This window comes from Lathamus discolor, chromosome 7 (assembly GCF_037157495.1).
Source record: "Lathamus discolor isolate bLatDis1 chromosome 7, bLatDis1.hap1, whole genome shotgun sequence".
Classification (NCBI taxonomy): domain Eukaryota; kingdom Metazoa; phylum Chordata; class Aves; order Psittaciformes; family Psittacidae; genus Lathamus; species Lathamus discolor.
Window position 1 is genome coordinate 17,850,843 of NC_088890.1, and position 13,925 is coordinate 17,864,767.

The 13,925-nt window shown below is 39.2% G+C and overlaps 1 protein-coding gene and 1 long non-coding RNA gene across 5 annotated transcripts in view; both read right to left on the reverse strand.

The window, feature by feature from the left end:
• The window catches only part of FHIT (fragile histidine triad diadenosine triphosphatase), a 570,190-nt gene that overhangs the window by 347,967 nt on the left and 208,298 nt on the right, over nucleotides 1–13,925 (reverse strand). The gene's annotated exons all lie outside the window — the stretch shown is intronic.
• Nucleotides 1,268–13,925, reverse strand: part of LOC136018371 (uncharacterized) — a 60,970-nt gene continuing 48,312 nt past the window's right edge. The window contains exons 2-3 of the long non-coding RNA XR_010614374.1: nucleotides 3,260–4,136; nucleotides 1,268–1,649 (exon numbers count right to left, since the gene is read on the reverse strand). This is a non-coding gene — a long non-coding RNA (uncharacterized LOC136018371). The remainder of the gene's footprint in view (nucleotides 1,650–3,259; nucleotides 4,137–13,925) is intronic.

Sequence of the window (13,925 nt, forward strand, 5' to 3'; positions counted from 1 at the left end):
TTATGCTCTTTTAAGCACCTGCTACTCAAGGGAAAATAAAACAAATTGACATCAAAAAAAGTGCATTTAAAAATAGTTTAAATCTTCAGCTTTTCTTCACAAATATAGATCTGTTTCACCTCCTTAGACAAGGCTCTGAAAATGTTCAAGACTGATGGCCACCTCAGCAGCATCTCATGTTTGATGTCTTAAAAGAACTTAATCATCCTTGCGACCCTTAGATCATTGTGAAGTGTTACATGTTCAGTGATTCCACAAAACTTAAGAGTACTTAGACTTCATAGAAACACCTCTCTGAGTGCAAGCATAATCTGAATTGTCTATCAAGGGAAGATAAAACATGTCAACTGCTTTTCTTGAATGGTTTTTTACATCTCTCAAACCCTTGCTCTCCTGAAACTGTAACAGTTCAATTACAATTCTTAGTTCCACACTGCCAAAAAAATCCTGGAAAGATAGAAGATGCAAATATGCTGCAACAACTATTTCAGCTATAGGAAATCTAAATTATACGAGAGCACACATTGCTTGAAAGGCCAGATGCTTTTCAAGACTTGACCACGTTTTCAATTAAAATATATAAAGAAACTTTCACTTAAAGGCAGAAATAAAACTATGAGGTTGAACCTCAAAGCATACAAGAGTTCGAAGTATAATACCATCCCCACTACTCGAACCATCAAGCATAAACAAGGTGAGGCAGAACCGCAAGTGACCTATCACTCACCTACCAGAGCAAATTAATTACCCCTTGACATAAGTATCACTTTTCTATACTGAGTTTGGATCATAACGAGGTCTTTACTATGCAACCGTATTTCAAGTAATTGTCATTTTAAGTAAACATGTTTTAATTACTGTCACTTTTTTCATTATTCATTGTCAAGCCCACAATACCTGTCAGGGTTTAACGGATGTCATCTCCTGCTACTTTCCTGTGGTAATGTATGTCCCCATTTATTTCACCAGCAACCTAATTAAAGCACCCAGACTATGTAATGAATTCAGGATCATTTTGATGATGATGGTGTTGCAGTTGTCTATGCTAACAAGTCTTCTGAGCTTTTACCTGCTTCTCTGAATACTTTCATGGTGTTTTGTAACTGGAAATGAGGTGTTGTGTGACTGGTTGATAAAGTGATATTTACCACAAACACTGCCATTTTGAAGAATATCCAAGGAACAAAAAGGAAATCAATCTAATTGCCAGTTAATCAGCTTTAAGTTTTCATTCAATTACATGATACAGCATAGCATATTGAGTATAATATTGAATAGCATATTGAGAATAATTTCAGTTCACCTAGCGCAGGGAAATGAGTGTACAGTCTAGAACATATATTGCTCTCGTATCTAATTCTTAATACCCTTAAAAGTAACCAAATCACTTTATCTAGTCACATCTAAACTGCTTACTTATGTGTTGAGACATTTTATTTGCATTGTTTTTCAACATTGACAGTGGTCTACTGAGAACTTGAAGGCCAGTTCGTTCTGTCACTTGGAGACATTCCTAACCTGTTTACTACTTGCATAACAAATGCGGTATCTCAAATGTTAAGTTGCTGCCATATTCACACCACACACTTGTTGAATCTACTTGGTCCAGCAGTCCTTCATCAATTCCCAATACATGTTTTCCTGGAGCTCTGAAAGGAAAGCAACAGCTGGGGATTGGTGCTCAGTCCTGTGCAAACCTGTAATCTTTATACAGAGAAAACAGTAATTCTGACAAAAGTAGCTTCAGAACAGATCTAAAATGCAAGTTAAAAATAAAGCATAAAAGGGGGAATTAGCAGGAACAAGAGAAGCAAAATTAGCCTGGATTATGTCTATAACCCCACTGACTACAGAGTCTTTACATGGGGCATGATACCAGCTACACCCTGCTCTCGGCACTAATTCAAAGATAGTCATCCTACGTACGGTGAATCACATTCGGCTCGTTTCCAGCATTTCTGGTCTGAAGGGAGTCAGTAAAACTGCAATAGGGAAACGGTAAAACTGCAGTGCCTACAGAAAATAAATGCACATGCCTTATTGGTAGGAATCCTGATCAGCACTATGAAATGAAAGATTAATCTAATACTTTTAATCACATAGAAACTCAGTGACTCATTTCTGTAGGCCACATATACCTCTCATTTCCTTAACCTGACATATAGAGGTGTCTACTTGAACGTCGAGTTTTGAAATTACCATCTGTCTGGCTTTACTTATCAAACACAATCACACTGGGTATGGTTGAAACTTTTATTGCTCCTCTGACAGACACCTGGAGCCAGTGCTGTCATTGCCCCTTTTTTGTAAGAAGTGAGGAAGTGAATGAGACGGACAGCTCTTCAAAGAAATGTTTAACAAAAAGCAGACTGAAGCCTTTTACAAGGACATCACCTTTTGCAATGCAAAAAGGTTCTTTTTGTTTGACTTTCAAGCACTGTCACATTTAGTGGTTCACTTTCTCTCTTCTCAGGCAATTTTTCCCTATGATGAACCTACATTGTGTGACTAAGATAATTGCCAAAAAGCAGACAGAGAGATTTCAGGTCAGGCTGTGAAGGTGAGGCGAGGAGAAAACTGATTCAAGTAAAGGCCTGTAGAGGCAATACAAGGTCCTGAAGCAGCATGGGTGGGAGTTGAAAACCTGCTGTACTTCTGAGGAGCACACATGAGATTCTTCTTCAGTACCAGGGTCACTGGGGCAGTGGTCTCACTTTACCGCCTGCTCTTTCTGGGACAAGGACTAGCCAAGAATTACTAAGAGCAAGTCCTGTGTTAGTGGAGAAAGCTCTTAAAATATTCTTCTTTGTCCATCTGACACTGTAGAACCTGGACTGTTGTCCTGGGTTCAGCAGTAGCAGTAATTTTTCTCCTTCTCAGTAGCTGATGCAGTGCTGCGGTTTTGACTTTCGGCCCGGGAACAGAGCTGATAACACAAATGTTTTAGTCTGACCAAGGACTTTCGGAGCCTCATGCTCTGCCTGGGAGGAGGGGAGGCCGGAAGGAAGCAGAGACAGGACACCTGACCCAAACTGACCAAAGAGGTATTCCATACAACAGCACGTCATGCCCAGGATGTAACGGAGAGCTACCCGGAAGGGCTAGGAACTGCAGGGTTGGACGAGGTATGGGTCGGTGCTCGGTCGGGTGGGGTGGGGGAGTTATCAGTCAGCTGGTGTTGAGGTGTTGTATTCTTTCCCCTTGTTATTTCCTTTATCATTATTATCATTGGTGGTAGCAGCAGTGATTTGTGTTATACCTGAGTTACTGGAGTGTTCTTATCTCAGCCCGTGGGAGTTGCATTCTTTTCGATTCTCCTCTCGGTCCCTCTGGGAGTAGGGGGAGGGCAAGAAGGGGGGGTGAGAGAGCGACTGCGTGATTTATGGCTGACTTTGTTTAAACCACAACAACTGTATTAATTCTTGAGATAAAAAAACCACTGAAACCGCTTCTAGAGGCTAGTGGGCAGCTAAATGAGCAGGGGAGTTAACAGTAATCCTGGTTCTTACTCTGTGCTCTGACTGCTGTGATGATACTGCAAATATGCCTGTAGTAGGCCAGAAACCTTTAAAAGGGTTCAGTCAAGTCTCTACTAGTTTATGTGCTGGAGAGTCACTGCCAGAAACATCCCAGCACAGGGAGGATTGTGATACCTTAGTACAGTATCAGCACACCAGTGAACAAAGGAGCAAAATAGCCAACAGTATTTTGGAAGTGCCCAGAGAAAGTCGAATTGATTACTTAACTACAGCCTATTTCTAACTATTGCTGCTCTCCTAGTGATAAGAAATATTTGCTTTTCTTCATCAGAAGGCAACAGTAGCTGCTGAAGCCATGGTGAATTATTTCTTTCATATCCTTGGAAACATATTATACAGCCTTAATTAAAAGAGATTTCTGAAAGAATAGCAAAACACTCTTAATGGAAAGAGGACATTCTGGCTTTCAATAGAAAGGAAAATAGAACACATTTGTTTACTTCCCTTGATATCTTATAAGCTAGGAAAGGTCTTCTCTCCATATCTCACTTCCCAGAGCTTTGATTTCGTCTATTGTGCAGTATTTCACTTCCAGCAAAGATCAGGTGCTGGAACAGGCCAGTTTTCTCTTACAACGATTTCATTTCTCCTTTGTACCTACATTTAATACAAGCCATTATTTAGACAGAACTAAAAATATCAGGGAAATAGGTTCCTCAAGACCCCAGGATCCAGAAGGGTGGACAGCAAACCTCCTTCAACAAGGAGGAGACTAAGGACTGGTAACTGTACACCATACACTAATGTTACTAAATTGGAAAATTCTAACAAGACCCTTAGGAAGCCTCCGGGAAGAGGAGGCAGAAACAACGCACAAAGTGGTGCAAGTTACACATCACTGAACAAATAAGTCACAGTGGTGTCATACGAATCACATTCATAACTGGGTGAAAAAGGGGTAAGAAATTATTACTACAGTAGCAATAAAACCAAAGGCGCTCTGAAAGAAAAAAAGCTGACAATTAAGAGTAATTACTCAAACAAGACTCATCGACCAGCCTTGTATCAAGAGAAAGAAGATTTCGGCTTTACATTAACTACAAAATTCATACAGACTTCTCATTGGGAAACCAGAGCTATTCAGGCACAGGTGGAAGCACAGCGCCAAATATGGTTAAAAAAATGTTACTTATAAACCAGGAAAGAAGTCCATATATATATTTAAAAAAGGCAATTTTAAATAAATTTTAATAAGTAAATAAAATAATTAAGTAAAAAAATAAGTAAATAAAGTAATACATAAAACTTGTAACAAACCTGTAGGAAAGCAAGACTTCATTTGCTTGTACTATTCCTATGACACAGCTCAGTAGAGCACGATTACATCCCGATTCATTGTCTAATCAATATCTAAGCATTTCAGCAGCAAAGATCATGCATCTTTGCATTTCATTCATGGGCAACACCACCTGAAGAAAAGCCACATACATCTACAAAAAGGGGAAGACAGGCTGTGTGTTGCTCTGAAGTTGTACTGTCTCGACTGTTAGCATATTAGTTATTCTGAACATGTTTGTGCTAACATATGTGCTAGCTTTACGGCTAATATTTATAAAGAAGAAGAATAAACCTTTCTTTTCTGATCTTTCCCAGTTCCTTGGGATCACAAAGCAGGTTCTGCCCAGGCTCGCAATCATTATATTTAAGGATCAGTGCTTTCCCTAATCAGAGATATGCAGTGATCACCCTGCTATATACTGCCCTCTCCTCAGCCCTTCCATTTCAGACAATATAAAAATGTCTTTCCCTCAGAAAAATTATCTCTTCAAAATAACTGCTTCCAGGAAAGCAAGTCTGTCAAATCTTGTATCTTATTCTTCTAACATGTTTAGAGACTTCGCACCCAGTAACTATTCTTCTCCAAAGCCAATCCACACATACCTTCCAGTATCTTATCAAATATCCATAAAATCTCCTTAGCAACTTTTGGCTTCATTTTTCAGGCTGCATTTGACTAAGTTTCTACTGAAAACTGAATAAAGGATAAATAAAATGAGCCACCTTGGGAGAAACTCACAGTGCAGGGAAAATACAGCTGATCCTCTTAAAGCCAAGATCCAGCTCCCAGGATTTTTTCTTTTTTAACAAACAAGAAAATGTAACCCACTCGACACTGGAAATATGGTTTCCTAAAATCCATTCCAATTGCTGCAATTAAATGTGGCACGTAAGCCAGGAACACGTATTATATGCAACACACATGAACAAGCTTAATCTTAAAAAACATTTATAATATATTATCCTCTTTCCTAGTTAAGATTTGTGAGGACAGACATGTTCTGCTGTGAATGTCCTTTAAAAATAAATCACAAGTAGAATCCCTTGCAGGGGTTTTCCCCCCACTCAAAATGCTTTAAGGGATGTTGCCAGAAAGAAAAGCACACGCACATCATGCAGGCCAAAAGTCTCAACACAGAAATAACATGCCTGGAATTTTCTCAACAGGGGACATCCTCCCCCATAATCCACAGTGATCTGGTAGTAATGCAGTGCTCACATCTCCACCCAAACCCAGTATTTCAGTCCACACGGAAATGTTCCTTCATTACCATTCCCCTGAGTTTTTAATCAATTTACCTACAACTACTATGTCCCCCCCATGATTCCTCCGAATCATTCACTCTGTCTCATAATGTTTATAGAATAGTAAAGCATAGAAAAGCAGCCTAATGACATCAAAATTAATTTATTCAAAGCTTAAGTATGGCAATCAGAGAAGGAAAGGTTAATCCTCTACTCTCCAGACATGCACACGAGTAGGAACACTGGCCAAACCTCCTTCCCAAAGCTCTACTTGTACAGAAAGTGTCGATGTTATATGAAAAAACTATTATGTCAATATTGGTGGGAAATACTGCAAACAACATCTAATTAAATTGTGGCACACATATCTACAGAAAAGCATGTAGGATAAGAGCATAAATGGATTCACAGAGGAATTGAATAGATTAATGGAGAATAAGTAATCTATGATTACTAACAGTATAATAGACCAGAAAGCCTGTACATCACTGATGGTTCAAGCTGGAACATACAGTAAGGGGAAAGCATTGCTCTTTATTGATCTTACATTATATTGTCTTGCAGTCTATCCAAGAGCAACCAGTACTGGGTACTGGATTCTTACATTCTGTTTCAAGTATGCACACAGATCTTGAACTGCACCATTAACCACTGTAGCTGGCAGAGAAAACCCTGAAAAGGTTATGTAGTGGTTCCAGCAAAGTGTTACACAAACTGAAATGAAAACACAACATGGGAGCATCTGAACTTTTGGGCCCAAGTGTTTTCTGCTGTAATTAAGTATTTGAGGATAACTCCAAGAAAGATGGGTGCAGTTTTCCAAGTTCACAGGAATGCCTGCATTCATAGACATGGCACAGCCCACCAACTAAATATTTCATGCTCAAAATATTTACTCTGTGTGAGCAAAACATCACAGCTCTTAGATAACATGTCTGGGGCAGATAGCTCTTCAAACCACAGACTTCAGACTGGCTTATTACATCCTGCTATACTGCCCCAGCATTTGCAGTAAAAATATACAACTAAAGGGATGTTAATTATGTGCTGCAGAAAAACACCACCACTGCTTGGGCTTACTATAAAGATGCTGAAAAAACTGCAAAGGGAAAGATCTGTTAATTCTGGTTCAGAAGTACCCTCCCTTCCTTGTGAGGTTGTTCTCAGGAGCTAAGCATCACTGTAGTAAAGACAAAGCTGATTCCATTCCCCTTCCCCCCCCCCCCCCCCCCCCCCGACAAATGCAATCAAACAGGGACTTTCTAAAACATATTACAGCTTGTCTTGCAGACATCTGGAGCCAGGGCTGCCTCAGACACTCTGCTGTTCAGAAGGAAAGTGAAAAAGACAGACAGCACTTCAAAATAAATCAATTGCATTTATTAGCTCTTTTTGCTGATGTTTTGGGAAAGGAAGGAAGGGAAGGGAGGAGAAAGGAAGAGGTTTTTGGCATTAAAGGTCTTATTTTCTTTGCTATTTAAAACTCCTATTAGTTCTAGTCAGATCAATGGCGTTGTGCATTTTCCAATAATTTGTCTGAGATAAAGCTAGAGCTATAAAAGTTTCAGGATTTACTAAGGACATCTATTTCCATTCCAAGAGCTAAATAAAACCAGAAAGAGAAATAGATCAATTTGAGCCTAATATAGTTGGGTATATAGTCCCATTTCCACACACTGAAACCAAGTATAACTCTCAAATTTGCCTTGAAGAAGTTCAAAAGTCAAAACATTTGCTTGCACAGATTTAAGAACATAATTTGTGAGAGTTCACACATTGCTCCATACTGTCACCTTAGAAGCACAATGGATAATCACACATTTTAGGAAGCATAATGCAGTAGCTGCAACATCCTGGAAAGTAGATTTTTTCCACCTAAACCCAAAACCTGAGTAGCTATAAAGTCCACAAGGAATTGATCATCAGAGAGAACAAATACAAACTCTCATAACAGCTTTTAAAATATACCTCTGCATTGGAAGAATGTGTCAAAATGCTGAAGGCTTCACACACGACGCTGGAAAAAACCTCTTACCATTTGTCAACCCAAAATGAAGCCTTCTAGTCACTTTTTCAGACAGCAAAATAAAGCCTGATAAGCTGTCAGAATACTGGAGCTTTCAGAGCTATATGCAACTGCATTGTCTCATTTCTCTTAAAGTAATTCTTGTCAATGTAATTAAACACAGAAATAGAACAGCCAATTCATTAGATTCAGTTTTCCTTCACACTAACGTGAATTGGGAGAGATGAAGTGAAATAAACTGAGTTACTTCCTGATTTGTACTGATGACAATCAGAATCTGGCTTAAATATGATCATCTGCTAAAATACATGAACTAAGAATTTCAAAACAAAACAAAGTCTCTTCCTACAGAAGGCAACTGTGAAAAACAGATGTCTCTGCTGTGAGAATGTTCAGTTTGATGCTATTATAAGAATTATAAAACCCAAGATCCATAGAAACTTCCTTCCCGTTAGAAAATACAACATGGCTCATTTCACTAAAACAAACAAAACCTGCCACGTAAAAAGGCCAAACAAACATACACTGATGTTGCAGCCATTTACAGTAGTTCCCACATTCCAAATTCTACTCTGTTTTCTCATAACCTGTCAAGGTCCCAAAACACTAAAACATTGTTTTAAAATACTTTGGATTCTGCTTGTCTACAAAGTAAAAGTGATTTGGTGGATGACTGGGAGTGGAACGGGAAAGTAAGAAGAATATTGTGTGAGAATGTCGCTGTGGGCATCACACTAACCACCAAACAAGGCTGCACTCCACTCCACACAGCCCTGTAGGAGAGAGGTAGTCAGCTTCTGAGGCTGCAGACACTGAGCTCAAGGCAGTCCAGAACACCAGTTTGAAACAAATTCTGCAGTGTCAAAGAGCATTAGTAACATAAACATACTAAACAGCACATAGTAAAAGAATGGAGGCATCTTCTTGACACCTACAATACCAGTCAGCACTCCTGGTGACTGTACCAACTACAGCTACTCAAAGCAGACTCACTAAAGCGGTCTGAGCTACCTCCAACTTTCCTCCACCAAGCTCTATGGATTCTCAAGTCCTGCTGAATCACCGCAACTATTATTTTCCCTACCCAATATTTATTTCAAGAATTCCTCTCCCCAAAAGACTTTGCAAAATAAGCTTTTATGTCTTTATTTTGGCTTCGAAGCCAATGCCTGTCAGATGCACATCAAAGAAAGAGAAAGAGAGCCTTTTGCTCAGCCCCAGTTTAACTGAAAAGGATTCTTTTCCTGAGTCTCAGAAGCAGCATTCCAACCAAGCTACAGCCATTCCACTTTCCTCCTTTATACAAGAAGCAACTGCCAGAAAACTTGTTGTTAAATAAGCCTGGGGCTTTCATTGCTTCTAATTGTAATCTGATGTTCAGCACAATCAAAACAATCCAGACTTTTTTGATTGAACCATACAAACCAGCACACACTCCTACCATGGATGGTGGAGTGACCGGGACTCAGTTCACACAATGGGTAATGCAGAACAGTTACATTCAGAAGAAAAACCCTGGATCTTCCATTTAGAGATGACTCAAGCAGACTAACTTCAAATGTAAAAGTCTTTTTTTGCAGCTACAGATACTGGTTGAATAGAAGAAAATGACTTTTTGGCTGGTTGATCTCTGTACTTGTATCTATGTCGAAACAGCTCAGCTAAGCAATTCATGCAAACAAACTTACATGTGGTTATGCAATCTTGTAATTGTTGACTGAAACAACACAGTTAATGTACTTTGTTGCTCCTGTCAGTAATTTAACTGTACTGGGTAGCTCAGCACTTCCTAAAAAGAGTGGGAATAGTGGAACACTACTAAGATTATTCAACTAATACTTGAAAAGCTTACATGGAAGCACATTTGACATAAAGCTTCCTGTGATTGTTCTGCCTCCTTGATAGAACTGGCATAATCAAAAACACACATTATGGAAATCTAGGGGAAACGCAAAAGGACTTCAGCTGGTTCTCATAGCTTTGACAGACCAAGGAGTTACCATTATGTACTCTACAGTGAACAGTTGGGATCAGAGAATGACAACCTGCTACCACACATTTATATCATTTGTACTGTCTATTACATACTTCTCAGAAATTATCAAAGCCAAATTAATAAAAGCCAATAAAAGAAGTCAAAGTCCTTCTGGAGACACCTGCAAAAGTCGGCAGAGCTCTGTCTGCCACTAAAAACTCAGAACTGGAAGGAAATACAACACAGCTATAGCTGCCTCCTGCTTTATGAATAGCAAATACAGCAGTTAGGATTCTATTATACCAGCAAGTTAATTAGCAGCAACGAATGGACAACAAAATATGCTGTATGGAGCCTACATGGCATCCAGTTATATAACATACAGCGCCATATAACTTAAAAGAAACCATACATTTTCCTGTATAAAATGGAAAGTATATTTACAGAAACAGTTTTACTATACGCTTACAGAAAGACAAAAATCCCATCATAGTGTGTGTTATTAAACCACTCTAAGAACAACAAAAAAGGGAAGTGCAAAGAGCCTGTTTTGGTTTAAAAAATGGCACTTGTGACTAATCACTGAAAACTTGCTAAAGAATCACAGACCTCTGAATTACTAAAACCTACTTTATTTAACAAAAGCATTTGTACAAAAGACATTGCTGGGGGGGTGTGGGGGGGGGAATAATATCAAACACTTTTCAGACATTTCCAGGAAGTAATTTATTTATTGGAGCAAAGGTTAAGGGCTCAGAAGAATAGACAGGTTAATTCTGAATGCAGGAAAGGAGTCTACAGAGCCTGTATTTATACATGTAGGTAAAAAATAACACAAAGGAAAAGATCCTAAGTTTCCTAAGTTTTGACATCTATTCCCAGCTGGGTTTGTTGGGTTTTTTTTTTCCTTATCCAGAGGAGAGACAAACTGCAAAAAATACTTTTATGCTTTCTGAAAATTAAAATGTGTCTTACTAGAAACATTAGAAGAAAATATGGTTATCCAGATGGCTTTAGATGCCAAACAATTATGCAGAACCATAATCCTGCCCCAGGTTAAACAGGGCAATGCAGAACAGATGAACAAGGTCAAGACGAACTACAGAAAGGAAAACTCACATCCTACAAATCGTTACTTGGAATAATGACAGAGGTGAATATCTCACCTGCCATGAGACTACGTGCCATTGCCCAGAGGGTCTTGCAGGAGATCACAGCACTACAAACCAGCGCTTTAAAAATTACATTTGGCAAGCGGTAAGTACGTAACAAGCTCTAATCACCTTCCGTACATGTGAGGGTAGGAGAGAAGAAATATCAAATACCCATGTTTCAGTTATGGCTGGATTTAGATTACAGCTATTTTGCACGTATATATATACACACACATACACAATGCAGACAGGCACCTTGGTCAGGCATGGCATGTTAGGACCTATCAGTACTGGGTGTTCCTCCCAGAGCACACTCAGCAGTGCCAGATTCCTCTCCCATGTAAGCCATTTGACTGACCCAACATGAGCCCAAAGGGTACTCTAACAACAATTCTGTCAGCTACAAGCTTGCCATCAACCTCAGAGCCGACACCACGCACTTTGCAGACATATTGATGAGAAAATCACACAGATTACTGGTCAAGGTAGAAGCTTAAACAGTGAAGTTGCTATTTGGTGACAGTAAACCACAGAGCCTGGATCTATGTAAAATCCCTAAGTGAAATCATTTAACATACAAAATAATAAGTTGCAAAGTTCTGACTGCAAAGAGGTCTTGGAAATTACATACTAAAACTATCTATCATGTTGACAACAGTTCTCTACAAGATCCTGGTTAAGCAGTACCCTAAAACATATTTCATTACATTTTTGAAGGCAAATAGATATAAACATGGACAATAGCTCAACTGCTCATTCAACTTAGGGAAAGAAACACTTTCACATATAAGAAGAAAACAGGAGAACATGTGTTCATTAATAGCTTCCACTTTGGGAATTTTAGACAGATTCCTTATGTATTCTTATTGCAGATGTCACCATTCTTCAATGATCACAAGACGGATGGAAGCATCAGGAAAATGCAATGTGGGATCTCACTACAAAGCATTCTGGGCTACAACTGGCATTAGGTTCCCTAACCAGATTAGAGTGAGAGGCTGGTCACAGCAGATGCCCTGTCTCAGTTCATTACTCAACACCTGTTAAACTTGATTAACAGCTCCAGCTAATTATCTGTTAAGAGTAACTCATGCTGTAACAGATCCCAAAGGTCTGAGAAGTTGACTTCATTTACATGTTTGTCTCCTCTCACAAGGTCTCAGCTAAACATCACCAAAAATGCCTTACAGAAAGCAACAATAAAACCCGTTTAAGTAGAATACCATTGGCACCCATATGACCTACTTTATCATTTCAGATGTATACCTGCAGGGAAAACTTTACAACAGGACTTGAAATGCTCCAAACACACACCTGCCCTGCAATTTAAAATTGTCTCCAGTGTGCAGTAACCTACAACTATATGCACTGCAGCAGCTGAAACAGATGTCATGGCAGCCAAAGAAAAGACATTCAGTTTTGGCGGTTACAGTGTTTTATAGGACACCAGTTCCTAACAAACACGATGATTTCCGCTCTCCAAGTAGACTGGATATCTCATTATATGATATGCACCACATATTGTTTGCCAACATTCACTGGTCTGTTTTGGTGAAATAAATTATGCTGTGGCAACCATTTCACTCCATTCTACAGATGTGCAACAACGTATAATACAATAAATCATATCCTCCTCTTTTTCAGTAAAGAGGTAATGCTTCCACAACACAGTACAAAATTTTGTAGACCACATTAGTGGTTTCCTTTTCTAAGCAAGCCTCTCTGCCATCACTGAACCTCCTTTCTATCCAAAACCCAATTCCCTTTGCCCTGGGAAGAGTGCCAACATATCCCCCACTTTCTCCTTGCCATTTTCCATCTCTTAATGCACTCGGGGTGACTGGCCATTAGATAAAGCGCATCATGTCTTTTGCCTGGTATTGCTGCCCTCAGAGCACTGGCTCATGTACCAGCAACACCCACTGCTGCTCTTCACATGTCTCCATCCCAAGGCACCTCCTCAGCTGTGCAGGTGCAGTTGCACACTAAGACCCACTGATGTTCTTTGCTAGAGCTCTACAGTAAAAACTTTCATCTACTGTGTAAGTTAAACATTACATGAGCATTACAAATGCATACACCTCCTTGCACTTCACACAAATGTTTGTAGCTGGATTCTTCCAGTCTGCAAGGTGATTTTGCTTAGATCCAAAATTCAACATAAGTAAGTACCAGCCTTACACCGGTAGGTGCCTAATTTCACACACAAGTCTACTGTGGTTGTATTTTTAAAAATAGAGGGGTACTATGCACAAAAATCACTGAAGACTCAGTTTAAATATAAAACTAAAAGCAGTGTACATGGCTTTCCTTTGGAGAACCTAAAAACACTCTTCAGATACAGATTGTATTACCCTGACTTGAGGCATCTTTTCCAGCTCTTGCCTTATAATTGTACTAAACCTTACAGTAACTTACATGAGTGTCAGCTTTAGTGCAATCTCTTTATTCAGTCACTGAGCAAAGAAAACATTATTTTGTAGACATTTTACCATTTGTAAAATGCACTACATAAAAGTAGGCATGGCAATTTTAAATCACACTCTCAAAGTGAAAAAGACAGTGATTTTCAGAGGTCCCAGTATTCCCCTGCTAACTGTCTTTTAGAGAAACCAACACATTACAACCTTCATGTTACAGTGGCATGCTATACAACTGTACCACACATGGAAAGGAGAGGCTTAAAGCTACATTATTAGTACCATTTA